This window comes from Paroedura picta, chromosome 10 (assembly GCF_049243985.1).
Source record: "Paroedura picta isolate Pp20150507F chromosome 10, Ppicta_v3.0, whole genome shotgun sequence".
NCBI classification, from domain to species: domain Eukaryota; kingdom Metazoa; phylum Chordata; class Lepidosauria; order Squamata; family Gekkonidae; genus Paroedura; species Paroedura picta.
In genome coordinates this window covers 86,933,241-86,949,700 of record NC_135378.1, presented here as the reverse complement: position 1 = coordinate 86,949,700, position 16,460 = coordinate 86,933,241, and the positions used below count along the sequence as shown (strand labels likewise).

The 16,460-nt window shown below is 58.9% G+C and overlaps 1 long non-coding RNA gene across 1 annotated transcript; it reads left to right on the top strand.

Moving 5' to 3' along the window:
- Positions 1–319: 319 nt before the first annotated feature.
- LOC143819560 (uncharacterized) lies at positions 320–16,399 on the top strand. Its single transcript, XR_013225003.1, has 3 exons — positions 320–491; positions 9,368–9,721; positions 14,889–16,399. It is a non-coding gene; the product is annotated as an uncharacterized LOC143819560 (long non-coding RNA).
- The last annotated feature ends 61 nt before the right edge of the window (positions 16,400–16,460 follow it).

Sequence of the window (16,460 nt, the reverse complement as noted above, 5' to 3'; positions counted from 1 at the left end):
GGGGAGCTCCTGACGCCCAGCTCTGGCAGTTCTCCTGCCTCAATAGTCTGTCCTCTCGGAGGAATCAAGAGAACAGAGGCACAGAATGCCAGGATCCTCCCGCTCTTGTCTCTTTTGATGGACAGCCCAGTTGGGGAGGGGGGGGGGCGTCCAAGGGCGTGCTTCAGTGCAGTCCTCCTGGGAAGATTCCTCATACTGGCCATGATGTTGGCTGATGCGCTGGAGGAGCAGCAGAGCAAGGGTTAAGGGCGCTGTGGCTTTGGGAGGACGCTGGGGAGGGTGCAAAGGGTGACCAGGCGAGTCAGGCCTTCGCCACCGAGTTCTCCACCTCATTAACTCCCTGAGCCCTCTGGCACCAGCCAGTCTGTCCAGCCAGAAGCCGCCCTCAGGAAGGGGGGAGGCCTCCGGGAGGGTCAGCCCCTTCCCTGGGCCTGAACTTGGGACCGCTTTCAGCCCAGCGCTGAGGAAGCCAGGCCGAAGGGGATGCTCAGGTGAGTCCCGCTGCCTGACCGCTCGCTTTTGGGGTGCTTTCGGGGCGGGGAGGCGTCCTGGAGGACTGGCCTATTTCTGTCCCCAGAGACTGAAGGACTTGGGAGCTCCCATCCTGCATCCCGGGCAGAAGGAAGATCAGCCTGTCCCCGGGGTGGGGAACCGACGGATGGCGAAGGAGGCCAGGCTGGGGTGGGGCATCCTCTCGTCTGACGCATCTTGGCTGGATTCTTCTCTACCTTGGCTCAAAACCCGGTCACCAAATGAACTCTACGGACCACCCTTGGGGGCTTCTTCCACTGCGGAAGTCTTCCTTCCGAGAGTTAGGAATTTCCGTTCCGAAGGATAGGCATGTTGGTCTCCAGCCGAACGGCTCAGTTTTGGGGAGATGATCTTTCCGGCTTGTATCTGATGAAGGGACCTCTGACTCTCCAAAGCTCCTGCCCTGAAACGCCAGTGGGTCCCTCAGGTGTGGCTGGACCAGCCTAGATGAATGTCTGCTAGGCTCTTTGCTTCCTGTCTCATCCCATGCATGAAGGGTAAGAAAAGGGGCCGCTCTGTCCGAGAAGCCCCCCCCCTCTGCTGTAGGAAGGGGGCAGCACCCTTGAAGCCCCAGCCCTGAAGAATTCTCCCTGCTCCCCTCCCCTCGGCTTTGTGCCGCACTTCCCTTCCCCCCCTGTCCTGGGTGGGCTTTTATCCTGCGTTTTAAACTTTATGACGCTCTCTATCGCTAGGTATTGTGTCAAGTGCCAGGGAGTCACGGCTGAGTTTTGGCCCCCACTAGGGCTTCACCCTGCTGCAGATCCCTGGACCTGAGCAAGGTGGGCCGGATTAACACTAGGGTGGGAGATCCTCCAAGAAGTGCAGGGGGGCAGCTCAGAGGTGGGCCCTCCCGCCCCCCGCCAGCCGAGGTTTTCCTTGGCAAGAGCCAAACAGAGGGGGTGGCCTTTGCCTGCCTCTGCGCAGCACCGGCCCACCACCAGCAGCCCTCCCCCGTCCATCCATGGTGTGGGGCAATTGGGAGAGAGCCGGGAAGCCCACACCTTCCAGTTCACAGCGCAGCCAGCCTTTCCCCAGAGCGTCCATCCGAAAACATGTTTAAGAAAACGTGCTGGGAGGCGGGGGCGGGGGGGGGGGCTTCTCAGGGCTCTCCTGTGGGAGCTGTTTCTCTGCATTCTGCAGACATAAATAGACTGGGCTGGTTTCTGGGGGGAGGGGTGGGACCAAAAGGCAAAGGAACGGATGGGAAAAGGAGAGATCCTGCATAGTGGCCTCCCCCACCCCCTCTTTGCCTTTTGGTTCCAGTGCACAACACTTAAAAAACAAATCCGGGCCCATCTAGCCATCAAACTCCCGGCCTCTTTGGTCCACCTGACTAGCAGGTGAACTCTGTCACACCTTGGAGACGCTCTCTCTACAAGGACCCCAATGGGGAGAAAAGCCGGGGTCTCTCCAGAGAAGTCCAGGTCTCCTCCATCTCTTATGAGCTCCTCTCTGACTCTTTTATGGTCCTTTTTGTCATTTATACATCACTTTAGGAGTTTGAGTTGAAAAGCAGATAATAAATCTACAGTATATTAAATATGTCCTGTAGGGCTCCTTGGGTTTCAAGAATGATTCCGGGAGTCTCAGGCAGTGGGCTGGGGAAGCCCTGGGCAGCAGGCTGTGCATTCTCCGGTCTAACAGAAAGACAAAAACGCCAGTCCCGGAGGGCCTTAGAGACTGACAGCCATTTCGGGCCACAAGCGCTTGAGACTCAGAGCTCCCTTTGTTAGCTAGGGGTTAAAATGGAGATCCCAGAGTCTTTATGACTCTGTCAGAAGTCGGGGTACAAAGACTCCCAGATTCCCATTCCCACTGCCCTCTGACGGAGCTTCGACTCTGGAAAGCTCAAATCCCAAATCTCTGGCTGATCTGAAAGGCGTTTCTGGGCTGGGTTTGAGCTGTTCTCTTGCGGACCGACTCGGCCACATCCTGGAGACAATCTGGGCTAAAGTCCTGTCTGAAGGATGAACTCTTTCAACTTGATGTGGTTAATTATTGCTTTTACTGAAGTGCTTGATGACGTTGCGATTGATGGTTATTGTCCTTCTCCCTGGCTGAGGCTGCTCTGCCTCAAGGTGGGGCCGGGGCCGGAGGAAGGCAGCTGCTCCCCCACCAAAGGGCCTGAGCAGAGCCCTAATTCCCCGGGGGGACTCACCGCCACAGGCGATTGAGCTGCCCCTAGCCTCTTGGCGAGAGGGGCCTCCGTGCCCACAGGCCATGAATGCGCTGCTGAGAAGCGGTGCCAACGGGGAGTGGCTGCCCTCATGCGCAGCTCGTCGGGCTCTGGGAGAAGGACGGTGCCGGACTCGGTAGCTACGCCTCGGTCTGGTTTGGCAGAATTCTCCGGCCACATAAAAACCAGCTGCGCCTGACCAATTAGGAAGGCTCTGGTGGTGCCATCGAGTGGTGGCCGAGTTCCGGTCAACCCATCGAGTTTTCCAGGCAAGCGACGTCCGTGTTGGGTGGCCCTTGCTGCCTCTGCGTAGCAACCCCGGCCTCCCCTGGCGCTCTCCCGTCCAAGTGCTAACCCTGCTGGGCTTCTCAGACCTGACCAGGTGGCCCCGGCTAGCCTAGGCCATCCAGGCATCAGTGGCCTCCAGATGAGCAAGCACAGAAACAAGGAACCAACTCTGACACGTCACGAGGCAGGGGGGGTGTGGCGGCTGTGTGGGGTTGGGTGACCCAAATAACGCCGGTGGCTCCACCCACTCTGTGCAGCGGCAGGGAGAGCCAATCCTTCTGATGCTCCTTGCGCTCAGGAGGGGAAGGATGGCGCAGGCCGACCTGGCAGAAGGGAAGACCAGGACTTCCTTGGGAATCAGGAAACAGCAGAGGTAGGTTGCCAGTTCTGGGCTGCGAAATTCCTGCTGGTTTTGGGGGTGGCGCCTGGGGAGGGCTGGTCTTGAGGGGGATCTCACTGGAAGAGAATGCCGTCCAGCCCAGCCCAGCCCCAACACTTCCATTTTCTCCAGCGGGGACCCATTGCGGTTCCCGGAGACCTCGCCTGGGGGTCGGCACCTTGAAGCAGAGAGTGGCTCTGCTCAGGCCGTTCGGGTGGGGAAGCGGCTGACTCCCCTCGGCCCCCGCCCCCCTTGAAGCAGAGCAGACCCAGCCGCGGAGAAGGATGAGGACTGAGCTTGCGTGTGGATCCGTCCGCCGTGCGGCATCTTCGGGCGCTTGTGGGGGCGGCTGGGCCTCGTGCCCCTCAGGCCGGCCATTTGAATGGAAACAGGTTTGGGGATGAAACCCTTCCTCGGGAACGGTCCTGGTTGCGCTTCCAGAGAATCTGTGGGCCATTTTGATGGTGATGGGCAGCAGGTGGAGAAAGGTGAGTGGAAGGCACCCTCGTCCCAAACTCTGGATTGGGATGCCGAGCAACTGGAGGTTGGGGTGCCAAGCTGGCCGACTCATTTTGGAGCCACCTCAGGATGTTTCTTACTTTTGAGATCGGCCTGGCTGGATAGATGGTTTTGGACCTTCAGCTCACAAAGGACACGTCCTGGCAGCCTACAAGGCTGATCTTGTACAGGGGTTTGGGGCAGGTGAACAGTGGATGAAGGTGTGTGGCTGGAGTGACAACGTGTGTGGCTGGAGTGACAACGGGATGGGGCACCAGGAAGTCTTCTCTGAGGACGAAGGCCAGCATCCTGGGCAGTGATTTGACCCGCCAGCCTGCAGACCCGACTCGGAGCCCCAGTCTCTGTGTTCCTCCCAGCCGTCCTGTGCTCTGACCTCCTCCCTGGGTCAACGTCTGGAGAGGACTCCTGGAGGTGTGGGGCCGTGACTCTCTGCCACCCGCCTGGGCTCAAAGGTTCTCCACAAGCGGAAAGCCCCACATCGGAGGGGTGGGCTTGAAACAAACGCCTTGAATAGTTGGTCTTCCCTCTTGGGTCGAGACCGTGCCCGAGAGCTCATCAGGGTTTCGGGAAAGAGGTGCCAAAGTGTGCCCAGAGATCTCCAGGCCCTCCCCAGAGGTTGGCATCCCCCCATTGGCCCCCTTCACCTCAGGGGAGCAGGCAGGACTCAAGCGAGGGTGAAGGGAGGGAAGAGGTGCTGGGGGGGGGGCAGGGGACACCTGGCCCTCCCGCCGCCGCTCTGGCCGCCCGGCCGCTCTCCGGAGGAGCTTTCTGGGGCTGACCTTTGCCGTGTGGCTCCTTGTCGGCTCGGATGAGGGCGACGGCAATTGAATGTGACTCTCCGCCTGGGGGAGGCCGGGGGTCGGCTGACGGTGCGCCGCTCGCAAAGGCCCCCTCGCCTACGGGGGAGTTGGCTTGCGGGGCTCAGCAGGACCCCCAACATTTAGCGGGGGTGTCAAGAAAGCTGATGAACTGGCCGGCGGGGTGGGGGGCAGGGTTGTGAAGCAAGCAAGAGGAGGAAATGTGCCACTCTGGCCAGTGGCAAACAGCGCAGCAGGGAGGCTGGCTGCATCTACAGCGAGGTGTGTGTGTGTGTGTGTGTGTGTGTGGAGAATATGAGCAGCAAATCCCTGAGCCGGTGGTGGGGTTGCCATCCTCCAGGTGGGGCCTGGAGATGGTCTCCGGACTGCAGAGGTCAGTTCCCCTGGAGATGATTGCTAGTCTGGGGAAGGGATCAAGACTGTTATTTCCCCTGCTCAGATCCCAGCCCTCCTTGAACCCTGCCCCCATCCCCTCTGTCCCCAGGAGTTCCCCATCCAGGAGTTGGCAACCCCACCTGGTGGGGATCCTTGGTATGGCAGGACCTGCTTGGCAGTTGCCAGGTGGACTGGACAAAATGGTTAAGAGCGGTGGCCTCTAGTCTGGCCAGATGCAACCACCTGGGTGATCTTGGGCCAGTCCCAGTTCTCTCAGAGCTCTCTCAGCCCCACCTGCCTCACAGGGTGTGGGGAAAGGAAGGGAAAGAGATGGTCAGCCTCTTTGAGACTCCATCAGGCAGGGAAAAGCAGAGTGCATAAAAGAACTCTTCTTCGTGAGTCACTTTTCACTTCAGATCTGAAGAAGCGAGCAGTGAGCCATGATTGCTCTGACCCTGCCACCAATCTTAGGGGCCTTCTAATTGCCTTGTACAATCAGGCCATTGGCCCATCAGAGGGAGCTGGTGTCATGCAGAGGTTAAGAGCAGCAGACTCCCATCTGGAGAGCCAGGTTGGATTCTCCACTCCTCCTCCACGTGCAGCCAGCTGGGTGACCTCGGGCCAGTTCCAGTTCCCTCAGAGCTCTCTCAGCTCCACCTCCCTCACAGGGTGTCATGGGGAGAGGAAGGGAAAGTGTTTGTAAGCTCTTTGAAACTTTTTCAGGTAGTGAAAAGTGGGGTATAAAAGCCCACTTTCCTCCGTCTTTGGGTTCCTTGACCAGAGTGCTCTTCCTCTCTGCTTGCCTCCACAACAGACAGAATGCATGCAGAGCAGAACGGTTAGACACTTATGACCCTTTCTATACAAATTTCATTTCCCTTAATATATTGTAGTCTTTTAAGCAGCTTGGTGCTGCGCTCCACTTTGTATATCTCCAGGAACCACCTGGGGGCTGGCAACCCTCGATGCCCCACAGTGACCCATGTGCACTGCAGGAGAAAAACACATTGTGCTTTCAGTGTTTCAGGGCATGTGCTCGGTTGCCGGCCAACATGGACGGGCCGACAGGGTGGCGAGTGCAGGAGGCTGCCCACATCCTGGGTGCAGGCAGGAAATGCAACGTGGGCCTCTCTGCCTGGCCTACCTGCAGAACCCCCTGGGGGGGGGGGGCGTGGGGGGGGGGGTTTCAGGAGCGCAGCGGATGGTTGCTCTATCGAAAGTCGTCCTTTGGGCTCAGGGCCTGGGCTATGGAATCAGCTTGCAGGGGGAAGGCAATTAGCTAATTGGAGCTGGCAGGGAGGAGCTAATTGGAGCTGGCAGGGAGGGCTGCCCGGCCCAGGAAACAAGCCATTAAAAATGATCTGTGCTCCTATAATTGAGATTATTTCAGGGCGGCTGGGCTGGGGACGGCGGGTGTCTCCCCTCCCCCCTCCATGGGAAAGCAGACCCCCAGAATCCTGCACAGCTGTGCCTGTATCCATTATTCATCCGCCTGCCCACTCATCCGGGCCCATCTCTGCAGTCTGCCATGTGGACGATCAACACCGCATGGGTGCTGAGCAAACAAACAAGCCCCTTGTTCTCCTGGCCGGAGGAAGGCCACCGACTCCGCTTGCTGCCTGATGAAGGCCAAGAGATTTTGGATAAGGACTGGGGGAGTGGGAGGCGGAACAGAAGGGGAAAGGGCGCCTATTTGGGGGGTCAGCAAAAGGACAGTGGAGGAGCCTGGATCTGGCAACCCTGAGTAGTGCCTTTCCAGCCCCTGCACCTCCAGGCTGGGCGCTGTGCTTCCTCTCTGGCTCCCTGGGCTCCTGCCTTTCCCCCCCCCCTCCTGTGGCCTCTGCTGCCCCCCATCCCAGCCACAAGGAAGAGGGGGCAAAGGGAAGCGCCAGAGACAGGGCACTGCCTGGGCCCCCTCCGCCCGCAGGCCCAGCCCTGTTCCTCTGCCCTTTGTCCCTGCTCTCGAGGGACCCCGAGGCCCTGGGTGGCAAAAGCCCCCTGGAGAGGCACCAGCTGAGCAACGGGCAGTCCGCAGCCGCCGAGGATGCTGCGCCCGGCTTCCTAACTACTTGCCAAGGACTCGCCCATTAGCTCCCACGCAGAAGATGCAGCCGGCCGTGCCAAACGGGAGCGTCTGCCAGCCAGCCGGAGGCAGGGAGGGAAGCTGAGTTAATAAAGCTGGAGAGACTCTCCCCCCCCGCCCACCCTGATGGACTGGACCTATCCGAAAGGCAGCCCCTGAGACGCCCAGGGTGGGGGTGGGGGCTGGCTCGCTGGGAGGCCTCTCCCCCACCAGTGGACAGCTGACTTGCTGAGCTGCCAAATGAGCGTTGGCACCCATTCCCCTGAAGAGCTAGCTTTCTATATGCAAGGCAAAAAGCAGGAGGCTATCTTGATTATTTCTCTTTTTTCCTGTGCATTGCATTTATACTATCAGGCTGCTCGTCCTTTAACCTTTTTTGGCTTCAGTGGACTGGTGCAAGGAAATGTCCCTGTGGATTGGGCCCTTTTGCATGAGAGGAGGCGGTGCGTGGCCTCTCTGTATGGCTCCGTCACTGTGAGCTTGCTCTTCCTCACAAGGAGGCAGAGGGGTGTTCCGGCTGGGACGCTGGCTAAGTGCTTTCGGAGCCATGCCGAGATGCATTATTAACACCCCGAATGATCCTAAGAGCTGCGGCTGGGAATCCATTTAGGTCATGCAGTCGCTCTCCAGAGAGACCGAAGAGAACATCGCAGGGCACTTGGGGCGGGGGGGCGGGGGGGGGCTTGATGCACGTGTTTGCAAAAACAAACATTCTTGGCCAGGGAGCAGCTTCGCCTCTCGGCTCTGAGCCCACGCATTTAGCAAAAACTACAGATGGTTTTCTGTTCCTCACCCACAATGGTTTGAGGCAGAGACAGATCTGAAGGGGGAGCAGGAGTCTGTCTGTCTGTCTGTCTGTCTGTCTGTCTGTCTGTCTTTCCATGAGTCCAGGGGCACCTTTTAGACCAACAAATTTTAATTCTGGATAAAAGATTTCATCTGCATGCACACCTCTTCAGACTTCTTCAGAGTGTGCACACAAAAGCGTTTACCCACAATTAATTTTCCTTGGTCTTAAAAGTGCCCCAGTTTCAAACCTTTTACGATCACTTCAGACCAAGACCGTGACCCTCTGGTATCATTTATGCCAGTCAGTCCGTCTGTCCGTCCACCCACCTTCTCATGGGAGACATCTCAGGAATCTCCACAGGCTCCCCTTCTTAAAGAGGAAACTGGATGTTATCCCATGGAATCTTCACAACAGCCCTGCGAGGTAGGCGAGATGAAAGGTCTCTTGCCCTTGATTTATCCCTCTGGCCTGGATGATGAGCATCGTCCAGGGGGCGAGCGGGAGGCAGTTTCCTGCATTCTGCAGGGGTCGGGCTTGATGCCCCTGGAGGTCCCTTCCAATGCCATGATTCTATTATTTGATGGCCCTTGTGCATTAGCAAATAGTCCTTTGCATTGCTGCAAACAAATCTGAATTAGCCGCAGTTCCTTACCTCCCCTCGCCCCCTGCCCTCCACAACCAGCTCCTTTCCAGCCCCCTCTCGGCCTTTGTGGCCCACCATGGCCTTCGCAGGGCCCACTGAGACAGAGTGTGGAGAGAATGCGGTACAAGCTGCTGCCTGGAGTGGTGAGTGCTTCTCAGCAGTAAGCAGAGCAAGCTGCTTGTAAGGTGCCAGGGATCAGGACCCAAGCTTGAGAGACAGAGAGACAGAGAGAGAGAGAGAGAGAGAGAGAGAAGGGGGCGGCAGACCAGCCATCTGCTGCCCTTTGTCGCCCTCCCTGCAGGTGGCCAGGGCTGGCATTGCAGTTCCAGCTCTGCCAAGGGATCAGCTCATGCAAAGAGCCAGGAGGGTTGTACCCAGGCCCCTAAACCTGAGCAGGCAAAGAAACCAGACTACTTTTTGGCCTGAGGGTTGCCAACGCTGAGTTGGGAAATTCCTGGAGGTTTGGGGTAGTTCCTGGGGAGGGACCCCCATTTCCCCTGGACTCTACGGCCTACCGTAGAAGGTGCCCTCTGAATCCGCTCTCTTCTCCAGGGGAACTGAGGATTGTTGTCTGGAGTTCGGCTGGAATCCCGGGAGGACTCCAGCCCATGTCTGGAGAATGGCAGCCCAACTTTGAGCTGTGCCTGGCTAGTTTGTGCCTGGCCTGGCGGGGACTGAGCCTGTCTCCAAGGCGTGAGCCTGAGCCCGCTCGTCCTGAGCAGGTCACAGAAAGGCTCCTTTTCACGCCTGGAGTTTCACTTCCAGCTCTGCAGAACAGTCCAGATGGCAGCGAGCATCCCGGCCCCGTCAGCTCCAGGCCGGTGGCTTCCCTGAGCTGCTTCCTGACGGGAACAGAAGGTGTCACGGCGTCCAGTCACTGTCCTGGCAGCCTCAAGCGGAAGGTCTGGAACAGCAACCCCCCCCCCCTGGCTGCTGCTGCTGCTGCTTCCCCTGAACCCCCACCGGTGCGGCCTGCAAAGGGGCAGAAGGATGTCAAGGGGCTCCTCTCTCGGGCCACACCACAAGTTCCCTGAAGTTCACACTCTGTGCACAGACTTCCTAATGGCGCTGGGATTCAGGGAGCCCCGTCTGTCCGTCCGTCCATCCGTGCATCCAAAGGTGAGAGGGGAGGGGAGGGAGGCCGAGGGGAGGCTGCGGCCCAAACGGCGTCTCTCTGAACCACATTAGCTGCTGCCGGAGGTCTGTGTGGGAGCAAACAGACACCCTTGGGCAGCTCAGAGTCTTCAGCCTTCTGCCTCGGAATGGGAAGGTTCCTCGGAGCCAGGTGGCCGCAGGACTGGGAGGCAAGAAGACCTCCTGAGGAACGCCAAGGTGGCTCCCAGGCCAGGGGACCCAAGATGGGCACCCATGACCCTCCTCTGCCATGTCCTCGTCTTCCCTCTACGCAGCGGAGGCAAGATTCAGGGGGAAGCCCTGGGTGTGGTTTGGGTGGCCAACTCTTGCATGGATCCTTCCCAGAAGGGTGATTCATGAGCATCAAGTAGGGCATGGAGGGGAGGCAGGAAGACAGAGAGAGACCAGCTGACCCATGGTTCTATGGGTTCTATGGGAAGCCCTTCTTCCCCCAAAGAGACATGAGTACATGGAATGACTGCCACAGGGGACCAGAGAAAGATCTGGAAGAGAGGTCCGTGAGTGGCTGTCAGCCGCAAGGTACAAAGGGACAAGTCTGGGGCAGAGAGGCCTCGTGCTCTTGGTCCTTGCAGGGCCACCATGGGGAAGCTTCTGGAGTTCTGCTGGTGGACCTCCTGATGGCCCCTCGGTTTGAGCCACTGTGACGTCTTCTGCATGGCCGATTTGGCTGCGATCACTGATTGTTCATGCATGGGTCTAAATCCCACCTTCACTCAGAATCGAGTCTGGGCTGGGCTGGTCCCAGGCCTGGCCTGAATCATGTGCTGGGCCATGCATAAGTGGAAATTCAGGCCATCCTGGTGTGCTTTCCTCACCCTTGCAACCCCGCCCCTCCCAGCGTCACTTCTGGCGGCCCCTGTTCGCTGCCTCACTTGCTAGGCTGCCTCTTTCCCCCCAGAAAAACACGGGGGGGGGGGAGGCTTCCTGCAGGAAGCATTAGGGGGGGAAAGCAAGGAGGGGGTTTTGTGCTATCGTGCAATCACTCCTCCTAAAAACGAAGGGCAAAAAAGCTTCCTGCAGCTCTGCAGCACATCGGAGCCACAAGGGGCATTTAATTTTAAACAATCCTATCTCAATAACATTATTTTTGTTATTTTAAAACAGGGTTTTGAGCTTGGGCTCAGGGGTTACATGGCCCTTCCCACAAGTTTGGATAGCCTCCTTGATTGGCTGCTGTATCTTTCTTCTGGGCCAACTTCTCCGGAGGGCCATGTCAACCCTTCCAGGGTCCCCGAAGCCTGAAAAATATTTCAGGGTCTCCTCCATGGCGACAAGGTTGAAAAATGCTGAATTAAAGCTTCCTTCCTTCCTTCCTTCCTTCCTTCCTTCCTTCCTTCCTTCCTCCCTCCCTCCCTCCCTCCCTCCCTCCCTCCCTCCCTCTTCCTTCCTCCCTCCCTCCCTCTTCCTTCCTTCCTCCCTCCCTCCTTCCTTCCTTCCTCCTTCCTTCCTCCCTCCCTCCCTCCCTCTTCCTTCCTTCCTTCCTCCCTCCCTCTTCCTTCCTTCCTTCCTTCCTCCCTCCCTCCCTCCCTCTTCCTTCCTTCCTCCCTCCCTCCCTCCTTCCTCCCTCCCTCCTTCCTTCCTTCCTTCCTTCCTTCCCTCCTTCCTTCCCTCCCTCCCTCCTTCCTTCCTTCCTTCCTCCCTCCCTCCCTCCCTCCCTCCCTCCTTCCTTCCTTCCCTCCCTTCCTCCTTCCTTCCTTCCTTCCCTCCCTCCCTCCCTCCCTCCCTCCTTCCTTCCTTCCTCCCTCCCTCCCTCCTCCCTCCCTCCCTCCCTCCTTCCTTCCTTCCTTCCCTCCCTCCTTCCTTCCTTCCTCCCTCCCTCCCTCCCTCCCTCCCTCCTTCCTTCCTTCCCTCCCTCCCTCCTTCCTTCCTTCCTTCCCTCCCTCCTTCCCTCCCTCCCTCCCTCCCTCCCTCCCTCCTTCCTTCCTTCCTTCCTCCCTCCCTCCCTCCCTCCTTCCTTCCTCCCTCCCTCCCTCCCTCCTTCCTTCCTCCCTCCCTCCCTCCCTCCCTCCTTCCTCCCTCCCTCCCTCCCTCCCTCCTCCCTTCCTCCCTCCCTCCCTCCCTCCCTCCCTCCTCCCTCCCTCCCTCCCTCCCTCCCTCCCTCCTTCCTTCCTTCCTCCCTCCCTCCCTCTTCCTTCCTTCCTTCCTTCCTCCCTCCCTCCCTCCCTCCCTCCCTCCTTCCTTCCTTCCTTCCTTCCTTCCCTCCCTCCCTCCCTCCCTCCCTCCCTCCCTCCTTTTGCTAGCACAATCAAACCATGATCCTTCAGGCTAGATGAATAAAGCCCTGAGCAGAGCTGAGGAGAGGGCAAAGTCATGAGCAATGTCAAGCTCAGAGGGGCCGTCACCAGGGGGCTCCCGGGGGGCCGTGGGTGGGGAGTTCTCTCTCCCAAGTGCCTTAGCTGCAGGAGAAGGCTTCCCTGCGATGGCCAGGGCCGTGATGGAGGATGTGGGGACCAATCTTCCGATTCCTCTGTGAGCAAGGAATTCACGTTGCTGCGAATCCGTCCATCTAGCTATGCGGACCCTCCACCCCAGTTTTTGGAACCCCGCAGAAAGTGGCCGCACGGGGTTGGGTCTCAAGGCTCTCTCGAGGTGACTCTCTGCAATGCTCACAGCACAACAGACCTGCAGGGTCCGCCCGTCAGGGGGGGTGAACCGACGGTGTGCACAAGGCAGCCTCGTTCCAAGCCCCTCCGACGGAATTCTCAGGCACTTGTGCAAATTGTTCCCTGCCGTCCCAGGAGTTCCTGCAGGGCGTTGCTGGGCTCGGTGGCTCGTGCGTAGCTTTGGAAACAGGTTTGGCAAATACACGGCAGACAAAACTATTCAGCACAATAGCCCAAAATGGAACCTCCATATTCAGAGGCAGGACACCGCAATGAACTGCTGTGGGGACAGACATCAGGAGGTAGCGATCGGCATCGTGTACGGACTGCAGGCTTCCTGGGTTGCTTGCCCTGGCACGAGAACCTCGGAGGGGCCCTGCGGGAGCAGCCGGTGGCCCGTCCAGTCCTGCATCCCACCCGGCACAGGGCCCAGCCAGCTTCTCTGGCGGTCCAGCAAGGAGCCGGGCTTGTAGGGATGCCAGCCGCCAGGCGATCCCAGGGGTGGCAGCGCCTCGCCAGACTATAGAAACCAGCTCCCCTGGGGGAAACGGCTGCTTCGGAGGGGGCTCTCTAGGGCACTGTGCCCCCCTGTGGATTCTGTCCTCCCCAGGCTCCATCCCCAAATCTCCAGGAATTTCCCCAAAGTCACCCCGGGGGTGATGGGAGCCTTCCCCTGGCGATGCTCCTGGCACAGGTGGGGAGGCCCCCGCAAGTCGGCCCGGCTCCGAAGCCCTCGAGAGGCCTCTCCTCCGCCTGCCTGCTCTTCCCCGCCGAGCCCTCTCAGCACTGGGGGGGGGGGCTGCCCCTTCCTGTCGTGTGTCCCTCCGCCCCTCCCTCCTCCCCCCCCCCCGGCTGCCGCAGCGGCGGCGCTCACGTGTGCCGGTCCCCAGCTGCGGTCCATTCACGGTTCATAAAGCAGCGGGAGGCTGAGCGGAGCCGACAGAGAAACCTTTAGTGGGACAAACGGGGACGGAGTATCAGGCAAGGCTGACCGAGCCATGAACCGCTGCCAAACACGGAGCAAATTAGCATCAATGAACATAGCAGGCCGTTCAGATCACTTTTGGGCGAGGCACCAAATGCAGCGAGCGCGTCAGGATGCATCAGGGCACGGAGGCGTGCAGGAGAGCTGCCTTGGCCGCAGCCCCGCACGTTACGCAGGGCGGCCCCTGCACCGTTCGCCCTGACCGCCGCGCCCCCGAACGGCACTTGCCCCCCAAGGGGGAGGCAGCAGGCGGCGCCTCCCCGGCACGGCGGTGGCTCTCCGTCCAGGCTGTGTGTCGGCGGGCGCCCTCGACCCCGGGCCTCTGTCGACAAGAACCGAGGAAGAGGCCAGCCGGTGAAGCCCAAACAGCCTCTCAGTTTGCTGCCACCAAGTTGCCGTGAACTCCCTGCGACCCTGCTGGGTTTTCCAGGCAAACATGGCGGTTCAGTGGTGCCTGCCTCTGAAGAGCAACCCTGGGCGGCCTCCCCTCCCCCCCCCCCCCCCCGAGCTCCAACTGAGGTGGGGTGAGGCTGGGCCAGCCTGGTCAGGGACACTGCCTGGAGCTGCCTCCAGTGGCTGCTTCTGCCTGGGAAACAGGAGTCAGGCCCTGAGCTGATTCTGCGCTTCCTTTGTTTTTTCTGTTGCTGAATTCAGGTCGATTTGAATTCAGGTCTTCCTCTATCCCTCCCCCCCTTCCTCCAATTGAAATAGAAAATGTTCTGCTCTTGATTGGGGAAGCTCAGAAGGAAGGGGGAGCCAAGCACAACAGGAGTCTCTTTCTTTCTTTTCTTGAATGAGGTTGGGGGGGGGGGGCGGAGGACTGGAGACAGCAAAGGAGGGGGGAATAAATCCAAGAGGCAAATCTCTGCTGAGAGAAGTTAGGGCTTCTGGAGCGCAGTCACTTTAAGACATGCCTTGCAACTGGGAACCAGGAAGTCTTTGAACTGATGCCCTGGCCAATAAGGGAAGACTGCTTTGCTAGGAGGCACAGAGAAAGAACTTAATTCCCCAAAAGCAGAGAGCTGCACATTTACTCATGGCGTTTTTGGAACTATTGAGGCTTATATCCAGGATATTGTGGGGGGGAGGTAGGGTCAGCACGAATCAATCATGCGTGTTGCAGAGGGACCTTGTGGGATTTTCATTCCAACTCTGGTTTGGGAAATCCCTGGAGATTTAGAGGCACAACCTCTGATGAGCAGAGCTTTTGGAAAGATGAGAGCCCCCACAGAAGCTGCCATCTCCTCCAACGGAACCAAGATAATTTATAATTTCGGAATATCCTGATTCTCCCACCTGGAGAATCTCCAAAACAACCCAAAGCCCCTTGTGGTATCTGAGGTTGACTGGGACGTGGCTTTTTGTGGGCTTCATTGGCTCCACGTCTGTCCTTTGCACCCCGGTCACTGACGGTGACATCGGCTTGTACCTCTCCAAGCTTACAAAGACACGGATCCTACTCTCACCGCAGGTGCTAATTTTCTGCCCCCCATACATTCCCCTCTGCCCCAAGCAAGCTGATGACCTTCTGTGTCCTTTGCAGGCTTTCTCTTCAACACCCCCTCTGACTGGATAAAAGGACTCTATTCCGGCTCTACTTGTGTCCTACGAAGGGCACTTGGACTCTCGAAAGCTCACACCCTGAAAATCTTGTTGTGCAGTTTAGTAGAGAAGAGCAGTGGCCTCTGATCCGCCTCCACATGCAGCCACCTGGGTGATCTTGGGCTACTCACAGTTCTCTTAGAGCTGTTCTTGCAGAGCAGTTCTCCCAGAGCTCTCTCAGCCTCACTTACCTTACTTACAGGGACGGCGATTGTAAGTCATTTTGGTGGGACTCCTTGGGGAAGTAAAAAGCAGGGTATAAAACCCAACTCTTCTTCTTCTTGTTGGTCTCTGGAGCTCCTGAATTTGAATCGAACAGTTCTTCTGGAAACCGAATCAGCGTCTCTGTTATACCTGCTAGTCTTGTGGGAGCCACAGGGTAATTTTGTTCCTTTTGCTATAGCCCACAGACAGAGGGGCTGCCTGGGCAGAAGTCTGGGTCCCCTCCAGTTCTGGGGCACTCGCATTCCACCCCCCAGGATGCAGGTGGCAGCCCTGAAATCCCCCCCCCCACACACACACACACACGTTCCTGAGGCTCTTTGCTGGCGGCTGGCCGGCTGATTTCACTCAAGGACTTTCGAAAGCAATGGGCTGGCCGGCCGGCCAGTCCCCCATGAGGTCCACGGAGGAGAGCTTCCCGCCTCTGTTGTGTGGCCGGGAGAGCGTGGCACACAGGCCCAGAGAGGGAGATGTGCTGTGTCCCGTCCCCCCCGCTGCTGGAGTTCACACTTGTCTGCGATTTCACCCTCCTTCCATTACTGATTGACACATTGGGGGGGGGGAAATGCCTCCCGGGGCCCCCGGCTGCAACTGTGCTTCACCCGCCCCGGGTGCCCAGGGACTGGCGCTTGTTTTGCAGCGATCCGGCCTCCTTTGTCTCTGTTTGCAGCCAGGCGGGGCAGAGAGGGTGGGGTTCACGGGCACCCGTAGCTCAGAGAGACTCTGCAGCCTTCTCAAGGAATCTCTCTGGGTGCCCTCGAGAGCTCACACTTGCCTCCTCGGGGGAGCAGCATTACAACCCCGGCCTGTGCGTGGACTGCAGGACCCACCAGCGTGTGTGAGCTGGGCTGCCACCCTAACCCTAACCCTAACCCACCCCTGGCTCCACCCCAATGGCTCCAGCCCAACCCAGAGCGAGCAGCTCCAAGTCTCTGTGCCAAGGGCCAGCAGGGGAGCCCGTGTGGGGCCGCAGTCAAGACCCGGTGAGCCTGTTTTGATTGCACAGCCCGCTGCGTGATCTTGGGCTGACAGGAGCTGTTCTGACCGAGCAGGCCTATCCGGGCTCCCTCAGCCTCACCCCCCTCCCAGGGGGCACATGCCTCCTCTCAGTACGGGTCCCACCACACAGGAGACGCAGCTTGGAGCACAACCCCACAAGGGACAATTCTGACCCCTACGCCTTTGTCCCACATGCGAATCCTGGACTGTGACAAAAGAGGCAACCGATCATGGGTGGGGTGGGGTGGGGTGGGTGGGGCGCTCACAAGAGTTGCGTTTCTGGGGATTTCCA